Below are 9,968 nucleotides of genomic sequence, written 5' to 3'. Positions count from 1 at the left end.
CTGATCCTCTCAGAGAGTGACCTGGAGACACCTTGGGTAAGTGACTTGCCCATGATCACACATCCAGCATGTGTCAGAGGCAGGAAATGAACCCAGATGTTTCAGTTCCCAACACCAGCCCTATAGGTACTTCACCAGACTGCCACTCTAGGACAGCATACTTTGGGACATCAAGGATAGACAGTCAACCACAGGGATCACCTCTACACTGCCTCAGCTCACCTACAAAGCCCTGGGGAAAGGAGACAGCCCTCCTACAAGTAAACATGTCATAAGTCATAAGCGGTTATGTGAGGGAATAGGAAGACACCAATGAAGAAGGAACCAAAGAGAGGTGTTGAGGTCAAGCTGGATCCAAGGCCGGACTGAGAGCAGCTGGGAAAGCAGAAGAATCAGGGAGGGTGGAGAAAAACAGATTAGGTGGGCAGATGGCTTTACTAGAGAGTGGGCCAATGAAAAGCTATGAAGACCTCAGTGGCTCCTCAACGAAGATTTTTAAGTGGTCCAGTGGAATTTTTGAACTGGACAGTAGGATCAAATGATCTAGAATGAGATACAGGATTACATCTTCTGGGAGAAATGGAATACTTGTCACATTCATGTCTGATCCTCAAATAGTGCTTGTTGGGAGTGAGGGGGATGGAAATGTCTGAAACTGGACACTCCAAGGTGAATGCTCCTCATACACAGCCCATGTTTTCTTGGGTGAGGTACAAGATCTAGACAGATACGGAGATATCATGTTTTGATGTTTCCAAAGCTGATTAAATCTGAAAGCAAGCACAATAAGGGTCACAAAAAGGAGTCCAGGTTCATGGGTGGAAATATGGTCGGGCCTTGATGTATAAACTCCTGATTAAAGACTCAACTCCCCACATATGGGGCTGCCCTATCTTTCACTTGCTCTGACTCTGGGTACAGCTGTCCTCCCACCAGTAGTCTTCCCCCTGGCTTGTGCACTAGAAGAAAAAGCCTCTCCCTCCCACTTTAGAATACTGCAGAGTCTTGGGATCTCATGTGAGCTCTGCAGCTGTCACTGGCCCCCTTCCTGGAGCTCAGTGGCTTCCCCTGGAGATAGAGGGCATTGGGTTAGTTGGGTTCTAAAGGGTCCTGTGGCACTGACAACCTGGTATTCCAGCAGTAGCTGAGGATCTGGTAGGAGAAGGAGTGAGAGAATGCAGAGATGATGAAGCCAAGAGCAGGAAGGCACAGGGACCACCTGGTTTTGCTTCCTCCAACAGCCACTTTCCTACCTCTCATCCCACCCATTTTTCTGCCTCTAGATCTTAGAAGAAGCCAGGCTTGAGAGGGGGATAGATCAGAAAAATAATCCTTTGGAAAAATAACTCCAAAGCCAAGCTCTACTGAAAGAATATTAGCAAAGTCATCTCCATCTATGCACAGAGCATAACACCTTGTATATAAGGAAGGCAGCATGGGGAGGTAGAAAGAGCAAGGGTAGGATCTCGACTCACAGACAAGAGATGAGATTCCCAGTTTTGCGCCTAAACTCTGTGTGACTTTTGGCAAGTTGCTCCCCCTGTTCAGTTCTCAGTTTGTCCCCTGGCAAAGTTAGGGATCAAGAGGCAGAGTAAGATACTGGAGAAAGCAATAGTTTTGGAATCAAGAGAAGATTTGGATGCGAAAGTCTGTCTGTGACTTTGGTTAGGGGATTTATTTAACCTCTCACCTCCCCCAAGCTACTCTATCCGTGGTGAAATAGCTGATCTATTGCAGATCTACCTAGGCTGAGGGATGAAATCCTCAGTCTCACCCTTCCCTATTCTCAAAGAAATAGTCCCCAAATAAGAGAGTTGGACTCCATGAGGCTTCTAAGATTTATTTTACTTCCAATCTCATAATCCTGAAGATGCCTGGATTTCATTCTACAGATAAGGAAACTGAGTCAGAAGGGCTAACATATAGAATACATGAATATTAATTCAGTGGCAGAGTCATCATTTGAATACAGATTCTGACTCCTAAGCTAGCACTCTGTTGCTAAGGACAACATCACTGTTTCCAAGATCTGTGCAACAATCCCTGTAATTGTGACATCAGAGGGGGAGGGATAAGAGAGAAAATGAGTGGGGGAGAAGAGGGTGGGGGAGGAGGAAGAAAAGGGGAAGGAGAGAAATAGAAGGCATGAGGGAATAGAAAAGAAGGAGGGGATCAGAGGATCCCATACTGAGAGGTGGAAAGATCCCTAGAGGTCACTTGGGTCAACCCTCATTGACAAAAAGTTCAGTGAACTGCCTGGGATCACGAAGGTAGTAAAGGTAAGAGATGGGCTTTGATCTCAGGTCTTGTGATTCACAAGGCTCTGCTCTTTCCTTTCCAGGTGTCTGTATCTTCTCAGTCCTTCAAGGGAAATGGAGGATGAAAGGAGACAGGAAAGTGTGGGTAAGAGGAAGAGGAGGCAAGGGGCTCTAGTGAAGGGAGGAGAAATGAAATGATGTGAAGGGAAAGGGGATCAAAAAGTGGGTGATGGAAAGGGATGGCAGAGGAGAGAGGGAGGAAATGCTGGAGAGAGGAGAAGAAGGGATACTTTAGAGCTGGAAGAGAACTCAGGTACCAACTAATCCAGAGAAGATGTCACTGAACCCCATGAAAATTAAGCCACTTTCTCCAGGTGACACAGGTAATAACGTGGGATTTGAACTCTGGATTCCCTGACTCCAGGGCCCCTGATCTTTCCAGTAGATGATTCAACCTTCCCTAATGCCTGATGAAGGTGGAGGTGGAGGAAGGAGGAGGAAACAAAGGAAAGAGGTGAGACTGGCGAATAAGGAAACAATTAAAAGTCAGGGAAGGGGAAGAAAGATTGGAGTGCATCAAGGAAAAAAAAGGAAAGGATTGGGAGGAAAGGAGGAAGAGGAAAGGAAAGAGAAAGAAAGGGTAGGAGAACAGAGGAAAGGATTACAGGAAAGTTGAGACATGGGAAGCAGAGAAGGAATAGGAGGGGAGACGAAGAAAATATGAGGGAGGTGAGAGCAGAGTGTGGCAAAAAGTACAGAAAGAGGAAGGGGCAAAAAGGAAGAAGTGTACATGGAGAAGAGGCTGTGTTGGGAGAAGGTGGGGAAGGGGAGAAAGGATAAAGGAGGGGGAGGAGGCTGGACAGCTTTGTGCCTTAGCTGGGGGCTGGGTCCTGCTGTGAACTCCAGGTCAGTTTCCCTTCTTGGAGTGCTCCAGCAGCAGGGGAACACACGTGTCCGCCACCCACTGCACCTAAACAAAGAGAAGTGCTTCTTCAAAGAGTTGCACTGCAGCACCTACCTTTCACAGCGGTGAGGATCAAATGAAGTCATGTTTGGAAAAGTGTTAAAGTGCATGATGCCTGACGCAGAGCACACCCTTAAGAAACCTGTATCCCCTTCCCTTCTGAGGAGCATAGTAGCTGGAGGGCTGGCCTTGCAGTCAGGCAGACTTGGGTCCTTGAACGGCCTCTTCAACATACTGGTTGTGCCAACATGGGCAAGTCTCTTCCCCTGTGAACACCGCAGGCACTGAGCTCACTCTTCCAGACTAGAAATTAGAGAGCATAACTGCTTGTCAGCATTTCTGCTCAACTTATATGTGGTGGTGGTGGTGGGGAGCTCCCTAGACTGGTGACATTTTTAAAAGCCCACACCTACCTCGTCTTCTCCCATTAAAATAAGTAACGGAAACAATATGAAAAATCAAAATAGATAGGTGAGTTGTTTTCCAAGTTAACAAATGACAAGATGTGAAATACCAGTCTTGAAGCGATACTACATGTGGCTCAGTCCAATTCACAGGCTAGAATTGGTCCCTCCTTTTCAAAACTGCCTTGAAATTGCTCCAAAGTTGCACTTGAACTCACTCTCTCCCTTTCTTGAGGTTTTACCTTCAGCCCTAGGACTATGGAAATCATAATCAGGCAGATTCCAGGGTTACTAATGAGCCTAATTTTCCCAATTGGAGTTCCCCAACAGAGAGCCCCAGCCCAAGCTCTGGGGGAGGACAACCCTGAGAGCTAAAAGGGGCTGCCATCTTTCATCCCTCCATCTGTCTTCTTTGGTTTAGGACAGTCTGAATTCCACGTAACAGGAGGCTGAAAGAGGTTCTCCAGCGAAAAATAATGATGAAGACAGCCTTAGCAGGACTAAGCATTTGAAAATTGAGGTAAATTTTCTGGTTTCCTTGGTGTGGTTAATTCACATTATCGAAATTTCCTCTTCTGATGGTGATCAACTGATCCTCTTAGAGAACTGCTTGGGGACACAGAGGTTTATAGTCGTGATCATTCAGCCAGCATGTATGAGAGTTAGGAAAGGAACCCAGATCTTTCTTTCCCAAAGCCAAGCCTCTGTATTCTCTTCAGCAGGCTGTCACCAAAGACAGTGTGTACTGGAACACGAAGGATGGACAGCAAACCTCAGGGCTCACCTCTGCATCCCCTCAGCTGAGCTACAAGAGCCTGGGGGAGGGATCCAGCTCTATGTCAAGTGCAGTTGTCATCATAAGCATATATGGGGTGGGAGAGGACAGGAGAGGGACAGCAAAGAGGAAGGAGGGAGAAAGAAGGGATGATAAAGTGCAGCTGGGTCAAAGGACGGGCTGGGATCCTCTGGGAAGGCAGGAGAATCAGGGAAAGAGAAAAGGGGGTATAAGGTCAGGTAAGAGCAGGGCTTGAGAAAGGGGGGAGAAAGGGGAGGGGGGGGAGAGAGGAAAGGACACGAGATAGGGGTGGGGAAGAGTCGATCACAGGATGTTAAAGTGAAATCTGTAAGGGCCCACTGTGTCCAGGTAAGCCAAAAGCTGTGAAACTGAAGGAAACTTCAGTGACTTGTCTGAGGTTACAAATGTTATCAATCCAAGATGCTATTAAATCTCAGGTCCTCTGATTCCCAGTCGTCTCATGGAAGCTGCCTCCTGCGACTACTTAGAGGTAAAGGGGCAGAGGGTTCAGAAAAGAGTTGGAAATTTTAGGAGGAGGACGACGGTAGGCTGGGGTAGTAGACCTGAGAGAAGATGAGGAAGGAAAGGAGAGGAAAGGGCAGGGCATGGAAGAGGGGTGAGGAGAGGGAGGAAGTGGGGAAAAGGGAAGTTCCGGGAAGGGGGTACATTTAGAGCTGGCAGGGATCTCAGGGACCTTGCAGTCACTCTCAATTTATAGAAGTTGGGGGTAAAGGCCAGCAAAGTTGGGCGATTTACTCTGGGTCACAGGGGGAGTAAGATCCAAGCTGAGGATGTGCATCCAGGTCCTCTGACTTGTGAGCCACTGTTCTAAAGGACTCTGCTTCCTCTGATGGGGGGTGGGGGGTAGGAAGGAGACAAAAAGGAGGGGGTGGAGTGAGAAGAAAAGGGGGTGCGAGGAGGGGGGAAAGGGCAGGAGGGAATCCTAGCATCAGACATTGTAAGCTGTAAGGGATTCTAATCCAACCCTTTTCTTTTATGGAGGATGCTGCTGACCACCACAAAAAATGAGTGACTTCTCCAAGACGACACAGGTAATGAGGTGGGACTGGAAAAGCAACGGGGAGAAAAGAGGGTGGGGAAAGGGAGAAAAAGGAGGAGGAGTGAGATGGAATAGGGTTGAAGTTGGAAAAAGATGGTGGGGAGAGAAAAAGTCCAGCAGGAGGCAAAGAATGGGTGTGCAGGGGAGGGTTGGAGGGAAGAGGCTGGACAGCTCCAGGGTTGGTTACTTGGAGGGAGCTAAGCGCACTGTCCTGGGACCCTGTCCTGGAATCCTCCAAGTACATTTCATTTGGCAGGTTTAGGGCAAAGGCAGACTGCCTGCTTGGTCCTCCTAGAGTTTCTGCCTGCATTTGGTACCCAAGGCCAGCAGGTGAGGAACTGGGTTTCTAGAATGGCCCATGTGCAGCCACAGGCCCCTGTCACATCCTTGCTCCGTGGACTGACTTACTGAGATTTCACAAGTTTTTCTCCTCACTTATCCCTCCCTAACCAACACCAGCACGTGAACACACACAGACATACACACGCAAGGACACACACGTATAAAGACCCACACAGACACACCTATTTACACAGAGACACACGAAGACACACAGATATACACCCAGAGACACACACACACACACACACACACACAGAGTATTACAAAATGCCAATTCTTAAGAGAGTTGGGCAAAGCCAGGTCCATCCCAGGCATGTTGTGAGGACCAAATGAGGTCATATTGGTAAAAGTGCTCAGGCCAGCTTCTGGCACAGAGTAGGGACTTAGGAAATCCTCAGTTCTCTTCCCTCCAGTACGTAGTTGCTACAGGGCTGGCCTGGAAGCAGTCCCCAATCCAAGGCCTTCTTCTGACACACGGACTGCGAGGTCACTCTGCCCCCCAGGCCCTGGCAGGGAGCTCACTCCTCATAGCTACAAATACACACACTTGCTGGGCTCACCTCATCTCTGGAGGCAACCTCCCTGTGGGCGGCTCCACACACATCCCCCACTCCAAGAAAAAGTAAAATATGCACAACAACATGAAAAGATAAGAGAGAGAACAGGTCAGGGCTTTTACAAAAGGAAAAAAATTTCAGGATACTGAGACAGCAACCCCCAAGCACACGGTGACAGTCACTGGTCAGTTCTATCCACATGTGAACAGCTGCTGTACCTCAGTTAGAGCAGGGGGGTTCTTCCTTAGTGCAGAAGTTGAAGATGAAGTCAGTTGCAGGATTGTTCTCGCCCTCCCCCAACGCTCTTTAGACTCCAGAACATTTGAGACTGTAATGAGGACTATGATAACATCATCCATGTAGTCAAATTCTCCCAATTCTAGATCCCCAGCCAAGAACGCCCCTGCTGGGCTAGGAAGAAAGAATACCTCCCTTGGTGGAGAGGACGGTCTCCTTTCATCCCTGCCTCCGTCCCAAGAGGTCTGTCTTTTTTGGCTTGAGGTGAACTCCAAGGTAGAGGAGGGTGAATCAGCTTGTCATCATGATAATGAAGAGAAAGCATATCACTAGGGGAATATGAAATTAAGGCCCATTTGCTGATTTCGTAGGTGTGACCAAGTCCCGTGTGGAAACTGCCTCCTGTGATGGAGATCAAGTGATCCTCTGAGACAATGGCCTGGAGACGCTGAGGGTAAGTGACTTGCCCATGATCACACAGCCAGCATGTGTCAGAGAAGGAAATGAACCCAGATGTTCCTGTTTCCAAGGCCAGCCCTGTGTTCACTTCACTAGGACAGCAGACAGTGGGACAGCAAGGAGAGACAGCCAAGCACAGGGATCACCTCTGCACTGCCTCAGCTGACATACAGGGCCCTGGAGGAAGGAGCCAGCCCTCCTACAGGTACAGATGTAGTCATAAGCAGTTACAGGAGGGAGGGAAAGACACCGAAAAGGAGGAACCAGAGTGGGATGGTGAGGTTAAGCTGTGTCCAGTGCCTGAGCGGGAGCAGCTGGGAAGGCAGGAGAATCAAGGAGGGTGGGATAAAATAGAGGAGGTGGGCAGAAGGCTTCAGTAGAGCCTGTGCTGCTAAAGAGGCATGGAGACCTCAGTGTCTCTTCAAGGATGATTTTGAAGGGGTCCAGTGGAATCTTTGAACTGGACAGTAGGCTCAAATGATGTCAAATGGGATCCAGGGTTAGATGTCCTGGGAGAAATGGAACACACGTCCCTTTTCTGTGTGATCATCACGTAGTGCTGAGTGGGATGGTGGGGCCCAGGACAGATCTGAAACTGGGCAAGACACGATGAATGCTCATCACACAGAGCTCACTCTTTCAGGGCTGGCGCCCAAGGTCCTGATGGATGTGGAGACATGATGGTTTCACAGTGGAAAAAAACTGAAACCAGGCATGGTAAGGATCATTCATCAAAGCTGAGGGTCAGGGCTGGGAACAGGGTCAGCCTCAGACTCAAAAACCCTGATTCAAAACCCCTCTCCCCATACACGAGGCTTCCCTACCCTGCATCTGCTCCGACCCTCAGCAAAGCTGCCCTCCCACCAGGTATCCACTCCCAGGCCTGTGGACTAGAGCAAAAAGGCGCCTCCCGCTCATGTGAGAAGATTCCAGAGCCCTGGGTTCTGGTGAGACTTCTGCAACGAACTGTCACTGGTCCTGCCTCTGGGTCTCGGTGTCTTCCCCTGGAAATGGGGGGCTTTGGGCGAGTTGGGATCTAACGGGCTCTCTGGCTCTGAGAGCCTGGGAGTCCATCAGTGGCTGAGGCTCTGTTAGGAGATGGAGTGAGAGAATGCAGACAGGATGACGTCAAGGGCAGGAAGGCACAGGAACCACTTGGGTTTTCTTCCTTCCATAGTCACTTTCCTATCACTCAACTCACCCAATTTTTTCCCCTTCTAGATCGTGGAAGAGGCGAGGTGTGAGAGTTGGGTAGATGAGAAAAACCATTCCTTGGGAAAATGACTCCAAAGTGAAGCTCTACCAAACCTCCTTCTATCCCTATGCAAACAATAAAAAAAGAAATTGATCAGTATTGTGAATGTTGATTCTGTATTACAGAAGTAGAGAAGGGATGATGATGTAAATCCTGGACATGAGGTGAATCAGTTTTTATAACTGTTGAATTCCTCTTTATATGGCAACTATCTAATGAGCGTGGGAGATACCTGTTGGAGCCAGGCACATGAAAAGGCTTGTTGCCAGAGGAATGCCTAGAAAGATCCAGTACTTAGTACAAACTTTTCCTTTGATCATAATATAAAGTTGTTGGTTTCTTTTCTTTGGTTCATAATTCAGCAATCCCAGAAGGGTCTCCAAAAAACTTCCTTTGTAAAGTTCAGTATCTTATTATTTTCTGGATACTTTACATACCAGAAAATGCAAATGGACTTCACATGGACTGTCAATATAAGGTAAATACCATTGTATTTCCTTCCTATGAATGTGAATATACAAACCTTTTTTTAACTAATAACCTTTCTTCATATTAAAATATTTCAATTAAAGAAAGTACACTTACTTTCTCTGTTCCAAAAGAGCCAAAATATTTGTACTACAAGGTTAAGTAATGATCACTCATTTTTGAATGAACTTTTAAAAATTAAACAGACTTTTATGAAATCTGCTCATGAAAGTCTACAGGAGGCAAAGACAAAAGTTTTTGGCAGAAGTAGTGTTGTGCTGACAAAAGAGTATCATACTTGGCATCAGGAAACTTGGGATCCAGTTCTGGCTGTGCATCTTATTAGAAGGTATCTTATGTTGGACAAATTGCTTTCTCTCTCTTAGCCTGTCTAGCTGAATTCAAACATTGCATTTCTTGATATAGTTGAGTATGTAAAGACTAGCAGTAGGAGATCCAGTCAGAAAAATAAGTGGAGGAAGATTGCATGCTTTTGAATGATTGGCTAAAGATTTGGGAATTTCTTTAGAAGAGGGGACAATGAAGATTTTTGAGTAGGGAAATGACACAATTAAAATGATGCTTTATGAAGATTAATCTGGTGTTAGGATGAATTAGAGGAGTGGTTGGAGAAATTAGAGGTAGAATGTCCAAGAGGACATGATCTCTGAGATTCCTTCCCTCTCTAGACTTATGATTTTGGCCAACTTCCCTCATTTTACAAATGAGGATGTTTGGCCCCAGAGGTTAACAAATTTGTGTAACATCACACAAGTAGAAAGGGTAAAGAATAAGATTTGTACTTGCCTTGTAATGTTCTCATCTGAGGGAATATGAAGCTTAAGCGGAGTGGCATTAGGTAGAGACTGAATGAGGCAAATGAGAGAAATAATGAGAAAAAAAGTAAAAAACAACTTTATTGAATTTATGTAGCACTTCAATATTTATGGAATATTTTGTATAAATTATCTCACTTGATTCTAGCAACAAGCTTTCGACATTGGTATATCTATACTTTGAGTATTTGTGACATCAATGTTGTGATGATTGATCCTCCTGTGATCAACAGGGTAATGAAACTCGTTGAATTTGGGTAGTCATGACTACAGGAAAAAGACATATATTCTACTACAGGGCCCATAGGTCAAGCTTTTTTACATTGATAGGA

At 46.7% G+C, this 9,968-nt stretch overlaps 1 long non-coding RNA gene across 7 annotated transcripts; it reads left to right on the top strand.

Annotated features, from left to right (window-relative positions):
- The first annotated feature begins 2,073 nt into the window (after positions 1-2,073).
- On the top strand, positions 2,074-8,637 carry LOC140525809 (uncharacterized). Of its 7 annotated transcripts, none has more exons than XR_011974121.1 (14): positions 2,098-2,242; positions 2,342-2,403; positions 2,683-2,772; positions 3,165-3,287; positions 4,048-4,146; positions 4,349-4,912; positions 5,425-5,474; positions 5,739-5,812; positions 6,765-6,861; positions 6,990-7,072; positions 7,174-7,282; positions 7,721-7,794; positions 7,945-8,024; positions 8,299-8,637. It is a non-coding gene; the product is annotated as an uncharacterized lncRNA (long non-coding RNA). The 7 variants fall into 7 exon arrangements; XR_011974116.1 differs by having other exon boundaries at positions 2,633-2,772; positions 8,299-8,635; XR_011974115.1 differs by having other exon boundaries at positions 2,074-2,403; positions 2,633-2,772; positions 8,299-8,607.
- The last annotated feature ends 1,331 nt before the right edge of the window (positions 8,638-9,968 follow it).

Source organism: Notamacropus eugenii, chromosome 2 (genome assembly GCF_028372415.1).
Source record: "Notamacropus eugenii isolate mMacEug1 chromosome 2, mMacEug1.pri_v2, whole genome shotgun sequence".
Classification (NCBI taxonomy): Eukaryota; Metazoa; Chordata; class Mammalia; order Diprotodontia; family Macropodidae; genus Notamacropus; species Notamacropus eugenii.
This window is presented reverse-complemented; position numbering and strand designations above follow the sequence as displayed.